Genomic DNA, 12,980 nt, shown 5'->3' on the forward strand with positions numbered 1-12,980 from the left:
TTAGTATGTCGTCCAAATTTTGACAAAAAAGTCATAGTATAGTATGTCGTCCAAAATTTGACGAAAAAGTCATAGGTTAGGTTTGTTGTCCAAAATTTGACGAAAAAGTCATAGGTTAGGTTTGTCGTCCAAAATCTGACAAAAAAGTCATAGGTTAGTAAGTTTTCCAAAATTTGACAAAAAAGTCATGGGTTAGTATGTCGTCCGAAATTTAACAAAAAAGTCATAGGTTAGTATGTCGTACAAATTTTGACAAAAAAGTCATATGTTAGTATGTCGTCAAAAATGTAACAAAAAAGTCATAGGTTAGTATGTCGTCCAAAATTTGACAAAAAAGTAATAGGTTAGTATGTAGTCCAAATTTTGATATTAAAGTCATAGGTTAGGTTTGTCGTCCAAAATTTGACGAAAAAGTCATAGGTTAGTATGTCGTCCAAAATTTAACGAAAAAGTCATAGGTTAGTATGTCGTCCAAATTTTGACAAAAAAGTCATAGGTTAGTATGTCATCCAAAATCACTCAAAAAAGGTCATAGTAAAGTATGTCGTCCAAAATTTAACGAAAAAGTCATAGGTTAGTATGTTGTCAAAAATTTGACGAAAAAGTCATAGGTTAGTATGTCGTCCGAAATTTGACGAAAAAGTCATAGGTTAGTATGTTGTCAAAAATTTGACGAAAAAGTCATAGGTTAGTATGTCGTCCAAAATCACTCAAAAAGTCATAGGTTAGTATGTCGTCCAAATTTTGATATTAAAGTCATAGGTTAGGTTTGTCGCCCAAAATTTGACGAAAAAGTCATAGGTTAGTATGTCGTCCAAAATTTAACGAAAAAGTCAGGTTAGTATGTCGTCCAAATTTTGACAAAAAAGTCATGGTTAGTATGTCATCCAAAATCACTCAAAAAAGGTCATAGTAAAGTATGTCGTCCAAAATTTAACGAAAAAGTCATAGGTTAGTATGTTGTCAAAAATTTGACGAAAAAGTTATAGGTTAGTATGTCGTCCGAAATTTGACGAAAAAGTCATAGGTTAGTATGTTGTCAAAAATTTGACAAAAAAGTCATAGGTTAGTATGTCGTCCAAATTTTGACAAAAAAGTCATAGGTTAGTATGTCTTCCAAAATGTGACAAAAAAGTCATAGGTTAGTATGTCGTCCAAAATTTAACAAAAAAGTCATAGGTTAGTAAGTCGTACAAATTTTGACAAAAAAGTCATAGGTTAGTATGTCGTCCAAATTTTGACAAAAAAGTCATAGGTTAGTATGTCGTCCAAAATTTGACGAAAAAGTCATAGGTTAGTATGTTGTCAAAAATTTGACAAAAAAGTCATAGGTTAGTATGTCGTCCAAATTTTGACAAAAAAGTCATAGGTTAGTATGTCTTCCAAAATGTGACAAAAAAGTCATAGGTTAGTATGTCGTCCAAAATTTAACGAAAAAGTCATAGGTTAGTATGTTGTCAAAATTTTGACAAAAAAGTCATAGGTTAGTATGTCTTCCAAAATGTGACAAAAAAGTCATAGGTTAGTATGTCGTCCAAAATTTAACTAAAAAGTCATAGGTTAGTATGTTGTCAAAAATTTGACGAAAAAGTCATAGGTTAGTATGTCGTCCAAAATTTGACGAAAAAGTCATAGGTTAGTATGGTGTCAAAAATGTGACAAAAAAGTCATAGGTTAGTATGTCGTCCAAATTTTGACAAAAAAGTCATAGGTTAGTATGTCTTCCAAAATGTGACAAAAAAGTCATAGTATAGTATGTCGTCCAAAATTGGTCAAAAAAGTCATAGGTTAGTATGTTGTCCAAATTTTGACAAAAAAGTCATAGGTTAGTATGTCGTCCAAATTTTGACAAAAAAGTCATAGGTTAGTATGTCGTCCAAAATTTGACGAAAAAGTCATAGGTTAGTATGTTGTCAAAAATTTGACAAAAAAGTCATAGGTTAGAATGTCGTCCAAAATTTAACGAAAAAGTCATAGGTTAGTATGTCGTCCAAATTTTGACAAAAAAGTCATAGGTTAGTATGTCATCCAAAATCACTCAAAAAAGGTCATAGTAAAGTATGTCGTCCAAAATTTAACGAAAAAGTCATAGGTTAGTATGTTGTCAAAAATTTGACGAAAAAGTCATAGGTTAGTATGTCGTCCAAAATTTGACGAAAAAGTCATAGGTTAGTATGTTGTCAAAAATTTGACAAAAAAGTCATAGGTTAGTATGTCGTCCAAATTTTGACAAAAAAGTCATAGGTTAGTATGTCTTCCAAAATGTGACAAAAAAGTCATAGGTTAGTATGTCGTCCAAAATTTAACGAAAAAGTCATAGGTTAGTATGTTGTCAAAAATTTGACAAAAAAGTCATAGGTTAGTATGTCGTCCAAATTTTGACAAAAAAGTCATAGGTTAGTATGTCTTCCAAAATGTGACAAAAAAGTCATAGGTTAGTATGTCGTCCAAAATTTAACGAAAAAGTCATAGGTTAGTATGTTGTCAAAAATTTGACGAAAAAGTCATAGGTTAGTATGTCGTCCAAAATTTGACGAAAAAGTCATAGGTTAGTATGGTGTCAAAAATGTGACAAAAATGTCATAGGTTAGTATGTCGTCCAAATTTTGACAAAAAAGTCATAGGTTGGTATGTCTTCCAAAATGTGACAAAAAAGTCATAGGTTAGTATGTCGTCCAAAATTTAACAAAAAAGTCATAGGTTAGTAAGTCGTACAAATTTTGACAAAAAAGTCATAGGTTAGTATGTCTTCCAAAATGTGACAAAAAAGTCATAGGTTAGTATGTCGTCTAAAATTTGACAAAAAAGTCATAGTAAAGTATGTCGTCCAAAATTTAACGAAAAAGTCATGGGTTAGTATGTTGTCAAAAATTTGACGAAAAAGTCATAGGTTAGTATGTCGTCCAAAATTTGACGAAAAAGTCATAGGTTAGTATGTTGTCAAAAATTTGACAAAAAAGTCATAGGTTAGTATGTCGTCCAAATTTTGACAAAAAAGTCATAGGTTGGTATGTCTTCCAAAATGTGACAAAAAAGTCATAGGTTAGTATGTCGTCCAAAATTTAACAAAAAAGTCATAGGTTAGTAAGTCGTACAAATTTTGACAAAAAAGTCATAGGTTAGTATGTCTTCCAAAATGTGACAAAAAAGTCATAGGTTAGTATGTCGTCTAAAATTTGACAAAAAAGTCGTAGTAAAGTATGTCGTCCAAAATTTAACGAAAAAGTCATGGGTTAGTATGTTGTCAAAAATTTGACGAAAAAGTCATAGGTTAGTATGTCGTCCAAAATTTGACGAAAAAGTCATAGGTTAGTATGTTGTCAAAAATTTGACGAAAAAGTCATAGGTTAGTATGTCGTCCAAAATTTGACGAAAAAGTCATAGGTTAGTATGTTGTCAAAAATTTGACAAAAAAGTCATAGGTTAGTATGTCGTCCAAATTTTGACAAAAAAGTCATAGGTTAGTATGTCTTCCAAAATGTGACAAAAAAGTCATAGGTTAGTATGTCGTCCAAAATTTAACAAAAAAGTCATAGGTTAGTAAGTCGTAAAAATTTTGACAAAAAAGTCATAGGTTAGTAAGTCGTACAAATTTTGACAAAAAAGTCATAGGTTAGTATGTCTTCCAAAATGTGACAAAAAAATCATAGGTTAGTATGTCGTCCAAAATTTGACAAAAAAGTCATAGGTTAGTATGTCGTCCAAATTTTGACAAAAAAGTCATAGGTTAGTATGTCTTCCAAAATGTGACAAAAAGTCATAGTATAGTATGTCGTCCAAAATTGGTCAAAAAAGTCATAGGTTAGTATGTTGTCAAAAATTTGACAAAAAAGTCAAAGGTTAGTATGTCGTCCAAATTTTGACAAAAAAGTCATAGTTAGTCTGTCGTCCAAATTTTGACAAAAAAGTCATAGTTAGTATGTCGTCCAAAATTTGACGAAAAAGTCATAGGTTAGGTTTGTCGTCCAAAATCTGACGAAAAAGTCATAGGTTAGTATGTCGTCCAAAATTTGACGAAAAAGTCATAGGTTAGTATGTTGTCAAAAATCACTCAAAAAAGGCATAGGTTAGTATGTCGTCCAAATTTTGACAAAAAAGTCATAGGTTAGTATGTCGTCCAAAATTTGATAAAAAAGTCATAGGTTATTATGTCGTCCAAAATCACTCAAAAAAAGTCATAGGTTAGTATGTCGTCCAAATTTTGACAAAAAAGTCATAGGTTAGTATGTTGTCAAAAATTTGACAAAAAAGTCATAGGTTTGTATGTCGTCCAAATTTTGACAAAAAAGTCATAGGTACATGTCGTCCAAAATTTTATAAAAAAGTCATAGGTTAGTATGTCGTCAAAAATGTGACAAAAAGTCATAGTATAGTATGTCGTCCAAAATTGGTCAAAAAAGTCATAGGTTAGTATGTCTTCCAAATTTTGACAAAAAAGTCATAGGTTAGTATGTCTTCCAAAATGTGACAAAAAGTCATAGTATAGTATGTCGTCCAAAATTGGTCAAAAAAGTCATAGGTTAGTATGTTGTCAAAAATTTGACAAAAAAGTCAAAGGTTAGTATGTCGTCCAAATTTTGACAAAAGTCATAGTTAGTCTGTCGTCCAAATTTTGACAAAAAAGTCATAGTTAGTATGTCGTCCAAAATTTGACGAAAAAGTCATAGGTTAGGTTTGTCGTCCAAAATCTGACGAAAAAGTCATAGGTTAGTATGTTGTCAAAAATCACTCAAAAAAGGCATAGGTTAGTATGTCGTCCAAATTTTGACAAAAAAGTCATAGGTTAGTATGTCGTCCAAAATCACTCAAAAAAAGTCATAGGTTAGTATGTCGTCCAAAATCACTCAAAAAAAGTCATAGGTTAGTATGTCGTCCAAATTTTGGCGAAAAAGTCATAGGTTAGTATGTTGTCAAAAATTTGACAAAAAAGTCATAGGTTAGTATGTCGTCCAAATTTTGACAAAAAAGTCATAGGTTAGTATGTTGTCAAAAATTTGACAAAAAAGTCATAGGTTTGTATGTCGTCCAAATTTTGACAAAAAAGTCATAGGTACATGTCGTCCAAAATTTTATAAAAAAGTCATAGGTTAGTATGTCGTCAAAAATGTGACAGAAAAGTCTTAGGTTAGTATGTCGTCCAAAATGTGACGAAAAAGTCATAGGTTAGTATGTCTTCCAAAATGTGACAAAAAAGTCATAGGTTAGTATGTCTTCCAAAATGTGACAAAAAAGTCATAGGTTAGTATGTCGTCCAAAATTTAACGAAAAAGTCATAGGTTAGTATGTTGTCAAAATTTTGACAAAAAAGTCATAGGTTAGTATGTCTTCCAAAATGTGACAAAAAAGTCATAGGTTAGTATGTCATCCAAAATTTAACTAAAAAGTCATAGGTTAGTATGTTGTCAAAAATTTGACGAAAAAGTCATAGGTTAGTATGTCGTCCAAAATTTGACGAAAAAGTCATAGGTTAGTATGGTGTCAAAAATGTGACAAAAAAGTCATAGGTTAGTATGTCGTCCAAATTTTGACAAAAAAGTCATAGGTTAGTATGTCTTCCAAAATGTGACAAAAAAGTCATAGTATAGTATGTCGTCCAAAATTGGTCAAAAAAGTCATAGGTTAGTATGTCGTCCAAATTTTGACAAAAAAGTCATAGGTTAGTATGTCTTCCAAAATGTGACAAAAAAGTCATAGGTTAGTATGTCGTCCAAAATTTAACGAAAAAGTCATAGGTTAGTATGTTGTCAAAAATTTGACGAAAAAGTCATAGGTTAGTATGTCGTCCAAAATTTGACGAAAAAGTCATAGGTTAGTATGGTGTCAAAAATGTGACAAAAATGTCATAGGTTAGTATGTCGTCCAAATTTTGACAAAAAAGTCATAGGTTGGTATGTCTTCCAAAATGTGACAAAAAAGTCATAGGTTAGTATGTCGTCCAAAATTTAACAAAAAAGTCATAGGTTAGTAAGTCGTACAAATTTTGACAAAAAAGTCATAGGTTAGTATGTCTTCCAAAATGTGACAAAAAAGTCATAGGTTAGTATGTCGTCTAAAATTTGACAAAAAAGTCATAGTAAAGTATGTCGTCCAAAATTTAACGAAAAAGTCATGGGTTAGTATGTTGTCAAAAATTTGACGAAAAAGTCATAGGTTAGTATGTCGTCCAAATTTTGGCGAAAAAGTCATAGGTTAGTATGTTGTCAAAAATTTGACAAAAAAGTCATAGGTTAGTATGTCGTCCAAATTTTGACAAAAAAGTCATAGGTTAGTATGTTGTCAAAAATTTGACAAAAAAGTCATAGGTTTGTATGTCGTCCAAATTTTGACAAAAAAGTCATAGGTACATGTCGTCCAAAATTTTATAAAAAAGTCATAGGTTAGTATGTCGTCAAAAATGTGACAGAAAAGTCTTAGGTTAGTATGTCGTCCAAAATGTGACGAAAAAGTCATAGGTTAGTATGTCTTCCAAAATGTGACAAAAAAGTCATAGGTTAGTATGTCTTCCAAAATGTGACAAAAAAGTCATAGGTTAGTATGTCGTCCAAAATTTAACGAAAAAGTCATAGGTTAGTATGTTGTCAAAATTTTGACAAAAAAGTCATAGGTTAGTATGTCTTCCAAAATGTGACAAAAAAGTCATAGGTTAGTATGTCGTCCAAAATTTAACTAAAAAGTCATAGGTTAGTATGTTGTCAAAAATTTGACGAAAAAGTCATAGGTTAGTATGTCGTCCGAAATTTGACGAAAAAGTCATAGGTTAGTATGTTGTCAAAAATTTGACGAAAAAGTCATAGGTTAGTATGTCGTCCAAAATCACTCAAAAAGTCATAGGTTAGTATGTCGTCCAAATTTTGATATTAAAGTCATAGGTTAGGTTTGTCGCCCAAAATTTGACGAAAAAGTCATAGGTTAGTATGTCGTCCAAAATTTAACGAAAAAGTCAGGTTAGTATGTCGTCCAAATTTTGACAAAAAAGTCATGGTTAGTATGTCATCCAAAATCACTCAAAAAAGGTCATAGTAAAGTATGTCGTCCAAAATTTAACGAAAAAGTCATAGGTTAGTATGTTGTCAAAAATTTGACGAAAAAGTTATAGGTTAGTATGTCGTCCGAAATTTGACGAAAAAGTCATAGGTTAGTATGTTGTCAAAAATTTGACAAAAAAGTCATAGGTTAGTATGTCGTCCAAATTTTGACAAAAAAGTCATAGGTTAGTATGTCTTCCAAAATGTGACAAAAAAGTCATAGGTTAGTATGTCGTCCAAAATTTAACAAAAAAGTCATAGGTTAGTAAGTCGTACAAATTTTGACAAAAAAGTCATAGGTTAGTATGTCGTCCAAATTTTGACAAAAAAGTCATAGGTTAGTATGTCGTCCAAAATTTGACGAAAAAGTCATAGGTTAGTATGTTGTCAAAAATTTGACAAAAAAGTCATAGGTTAGTATGTCGTCCAAATTTTGACAAAAAAGTCATAGGTTAGTATGTCTTCCAAAATGTGACAAAAAAGTCATAGGTTAGTATGTCGTCCAAAATTTAACGAAAAAGTCATAGGTTAGTATGTTGTCAAAATTTTGACAAAAAAGTCATAGGTTAGTATGTCTTCCAAAATGTGACAAAAAAGTCATAGGTTAGTATGTCGTCCAAAATTTAACTAAAAAGTCATAGGTTAGTATGTTGTCAAAAATTTGACGAAAAAGTCATAGGTTAGTATGTCGTCCAAAATTTGACGAAAAAGTCATAGGTTAGTATGGTGTCAAAAATGTGACAAAAAAGTCATAGGTTAGTATGTCGTCCAAATTTTGACAAAAAAGTCATAGGTTAGTATGTCTTCCAAAATGTGACAAAAAAGTCATAGTATAGTATGTCGTCCAAAATTGGTCAAAAAAGTCATAGGTTAGTATGTTGTCCAAATTTTGACAAAAAAGTCATAGGTTAGTATGTCGTCCAAATTTTGACAAAAAAGTCATAGGTTAGTATGTCGTCCAAAATTTGACGAAAAAGTCATAGGTTAGTATGTTGTCAAAAATTTGACAAAAAAGTCATAGGTTAGAATGTCGTCCAAAATTTAACGAAAAAGTCATAGGTTAGTATGTCGTCCAAATTTTGACAAAAAAGTCATAGGTTAGTATGTCATCCAAAATCACTCAAAAAAGGTCATAGTAAAGTATGTCGTCCAAAATTTAACGAAAAAGTCATAGGTTAGTATGTTGTCAAAAATTTGACGAAAAAGTCATAGGTTAGTATGTCGTCCAAAATTTGACGAAAAAGTCATAGGTTAGTATGTTGTCAAAAATTTGACAAAAAAGTCATAGGTTAGTATGTCGTCCAAATTTTGACAAAAAAGTCATAGGTTAGTATGTCTTCCAAAATGTGACAAAAAAGTCATAGGTTAGTATGTCGTCCAAAATTTAACGAAAAAGTCATAGGTTAGTATGTTGTCAAAAATTTGACAAAAAAGTCATAGGTTAGTATGTCGTCCAAATTTTGACAAAAAAGTCATAGGTTAGTATGTCTTCCAAAATGTGACAAAAAAGTCATAGGTTAGTATGTCGTCCAAAATTTAACGAAAAAGTCATAGGTTAGTATGTTGTCAAAAATTTGACGAAAAAGTCATAGGTTAGTATGTCGTCCAAAATTTGACGAAAAAGTCATAGGTTAGTATGGTGTCAAAAATGTGACAAAAATGTCATAGGTTAGTATGTCGTCCAAATTTTGACAAAAAAGTCATAGGTTGGTATGTCTTCCAAAATGTGACAAAAAAGTCATAGGTTAGTATGTCGTCCAAAATTTAACAAAAAAGTCATAGGTTAGTAAGTCGTACAAATTTTGACAAAAAAGTCATAGGTTAGTATGTCTTCCAAAATGTGACAAAAAAGTCATAGGTTAGTATGTCGTCTAAAATTTGACAAAAAAGTCATAGTAAAGTATGTCGTCCAAAATTTAACGAAAAAGTCATGGGTTAGTATGTTGTCAAAAATTTGACGAAAAAGTCATAGGTTAGTATGTCGTCCAAAATTTGACGAAAAAGTCATAGGTTAGTATGTTGTCAAAAATTTGACAAAAAAGTCATAGGTTAGTATGTCGTCCAAATTTTGACAAAAAAGTCATAGGTTGGTATGTCTTCCAAAATGTGACAAAAAAGTCATAGGTTAGTATGTCGTCCAAAATTTAACAAAAAAGTCATAGGTTAGTAAGTCGTACAAATTTTGACAAAAAAGTCATAGGTTAGTATGTCTTCCAAAATGTGACAAAAAAGTCATAGGTTAGTATGTCGTCTAAAATTTGACAAAAAAGTCGTAGTAAAGTATGTCGTCCAAAATTTAACGAAAAAGTCATGGGTTAGTATGTTGTCAAAAATTTGACGAAAAAGTCATAGGTTAGTATGTCGTCCAAAATTTGACGAAAAAGTCATAGGTTAGTATGTTGTCAAAAATTTGACGAAAAAGTCATAGGTTAGTATGTCGTCCAAAATTTGACGAAAAAGTCATAGGTTAGTATGTTGTCAAAAATTTGACAAAAAAGTCATAGGTTAGTATGTCGTCCAAATTTTGACAAAAAAGTCATAGGTTAGTATGTCTTCCAAAATGTGACAAAAAAGTCATAGGTTAGTATGTCGTCCAAAATTTAACAAAAAAGTCATAGGTTAGTAAGTCGTAAAAATTTTGACAAAAAAGTCATAGGTTAGTAAGTCGTACAAATTTTGACAAAAAAGTCATAGGTTAGTATGTCTTCCAAAATGTGACAAAAAAATCATAGGTTAGTATGTCGTCCAAAATTTGACAAAAAAGTCATAGGTTAGTATGTCGTCCAAATTTTGACAAAAAAGTCATAGGTTAGTATGTCTTCCAAAATGTGACAAAAAGTCATAGTATAGTATGTCGTCCAAAATTGGTCAAAAAAGTCATAGGTTAGTATGTTGTCAAAAATTTGACAAAAAAGTCAAAGGTTAGTATGTCGTCCAAATTTTGACAAAAAAGTCATAGTTAGTCTGTCGTCCAAATTTTGACAAAAAAGTCATAGTTAGTATGTCGTCCAAAATTTGACGAAAAAGTCATAGGTTAGGTTTGTCGTCCAAAATCTGACGAAAAAGTCATAGGTTAGTATGTCGTCCAAAATTTGACGAAAAAGTCATAGGTTAGTATGTTGTCAAAAATCACTCAAAAAAGGCATAGGTTAGTATGTCGTCCAAATTTTGACAAAAAAGTCATAGGTTAGTATGTCGTCCAAAATTTGATAAAAAAGTCATAGGTTATTATGTCGTCCAAAATCACTCAAAAAAAGTCATAGGTTAGTATGTCGTCCAAATTTTGACAAAAAAGTCATAGGTTAGTATGTTGTCAAAAATTTGACAAAAAAGTCATAGGTTTGTATGTCGTCCAAATTTTGACAAAAAAGTCATAGGTACATGTCGTCCAAAATTTTATAAAAAAGTCATAGGTTAGTATGTCGTCAAAAATGTGACAAAAAGTCATAGTATAGTATGTCGTCCAAAATTGGTCAAAAAAGTCATAGGTTAGTATGTCTTCCAAATTTTGACAAAAAAGTCATAGGTTAGTATGTCTTCCAAAATGTGACAAAAAGTCATAGTATAGTATGTCGTCCAAAATTGGTCAAAAAAGTCATAGGTTAGTATGTTGTCAAAAATTTGACAAAAAAGTCAAAGGTTAGTATGTCGTCCAAATTTTGACAAAAGTCATAGTTAGTCTGTCGTCCAAATTTTGACAAAAAAGTCATAGTTAGTATGTCGTCCAAAATTTGACGAAAAAGTCATAGGTTAGGTTTGTCGTCCAAAATCTGACGAAAAAGTCATAGGTTAGTATGTTGTCAAAAATCACTCAAAAAAGGCATAGGTTAGTATGTCGTCCAAATTTTGACAAAAAAGTCATAGGTTAGTATGTCGTCCAAAATCACTCAAAAAAAGTCATAGGTTAGTATGTCGTCCAAAATCACTCAAAAAAAGTCATAGGTTAGTATGTCGTCCAAATTTTGGCGAAAAAGTCATAGGTTAGTATGTTGTCAAAAATTTGACAAAAAAGTCATAGGTTAGTATGTCGTCCAAATTTTGACAAAAAAGTCATAGGTTAGTATGTTGTCAAAAATTTGACAAAAAAGTCATAGGTTTGTATGTCGTCCAAATTTTGACAAAAAAGTCATAGGTACATGTCGTCCAAAATTTTATAAAAAAGTCATAGGTTAGTATGTCGTCAAAAATGTGACAGAAAAGTCTTAGGTTAGTATGTCGTCCAAAATGTGACGAAAAAGTCATAGGTTAGTATGTCTTCCAAAATGTGACAAAAAAGTCATAGGTTAGTATGTCTTCCAAAATGTGACAAAAAAGTCATAGGTTAGTATGTCGTCCAAAATTTAACGAAAAAGTCATAGGTTAGTATGTTGTCAAAATTTTGACAAAAAAGTCATAGGTTAGTATGTCTTCCAAAATGTGACAAAAAAGTCATAGGTTAGTATGTCATCCAAAATTTAACTAAAAAGTCATAGGTTAGTATGTTGTCAAAAATTTGACGAAAAAGTCATAGGTTAGTATGTCGTCCAAAATTTGACGAAAAAGTCATAGGTTAGTATGGTGTCAAAAATGTGACAAAAAAGTCATAGGTTAGTATGTCGTCCAAATTTTGACAAAAAAGTCATAGGTTAGTATGTCTTCCAAAATGTGACAAAAAAGTCATAGTATAGTATGTCGTCCAAAATTGGTCAAAAAAGTCATAGGTTAGTATGTCGTCCAAATTTTGACAAAAAAGTCATAGGTTAGTATGTCTTCCAAAATGTGACAAAAAAGTCATAGGTTAGTATGTCGTCCAAAATTTAACGAAAAAGTCATAGGTTAGTATGTTGTCAAAAATTTGACGAAAAAGTCATAGGTTAGTATGTCGTCCAAAATTTGACGAAAAAGTCATAGGTTAGTATGGTGTCAAAAATGTGACAAAAATGTCATAGGTTAGTATGTCGTCCAAATTTTGACAAAAAAGTCATAGGTTGGTATGTCTTCCAAAATGTGACAAAAAAGTCATAGGTTAGTATGTCGTCCAAAATTTAACAAAAAAGTCATAGGTTAGTAAGTCGTACAAATTTTGACAAAAAAGTCATAGGTTAGTATGTCTTCCAAAATGTGACAAAAAAGTCATAGGTTAGTATGTCGTCTAAAATTTGACAAAAAAGTCATAGTAAAGTATGTCGTCCAAAATTTAACGAAAAAGTCATGGGTTAGTATGTTGTCAAAAATTTGACGAAAAAGTCATAGGTTAGTATGTCGTCCAAATTTTGGCGAAAAAGTCATAGGTTAGTATGTTGTCAAAAATTTGACAAAAAAGTCATAGGTTAGTATGTCGTCCAAATTTTGACAAAAAAGTCATAGGTTAGTATGTTGTCAAAAATTTGACAAAAAAGTCATAGGTTTGTATGTCGTCCAAATTTTGACAAAAAAGTCATAGGTACATGTCGTCCAAAATTTTATAAAAAAGTCATAGGTTAGTATGTCGTCAAAAATGTGACAGAAAAGTCTTAGGTTAGTATGTCGTCCAAAATGTGACGAAAAAGTCATAGGTTAGTATGTCTTCCAAAATGTGACAAAAAAGTCATAGGTTAGTATGTCTTCCAAAATGTGACAAAAAAGTCATAGGTTAGTATGTCGTCCAAAATTTAACGAAAAAGTCATAGGTTAGTATGTTGTCAAAATTTTGACAAAAAAGTCATAGGTTAGTATGTCTTCCAAAATGTGACAAAAAAGTCATAGGTTAGTATGTCGTCCAAAATTTAACTAAAAAGTCATAGGTTAGTATGTTGTCAAAAATTTGACGAAAAAGTCATAGGTTAGTATGTCGTCCAAAATTTGACGAAAAAGTCATAGGTTAGTATGGTGTCAAAAATGTGACAAAAAAGTCATAGGTTAGTATGTCGTCCAAATTTTGACAAAAAAGTCATAGGTTAGTATGTCTTCCAAAATGTGACAAAAAAGTCATAGTAT

Source organism: Solea solea, chromosome 3 (assembly GCF_958295425.1).
Source record: "Solea solea chromosome 3, fSolSol10.1, whole genome shotgun sequence".
In the NCBI taxonomy this organism is placed as follows: domain Eukaryota; kingdom Metazoa; phylum Chordata; class Actinopteri; order Pleuronectiformes; family Soleidae; genus Solea; species Solea solea.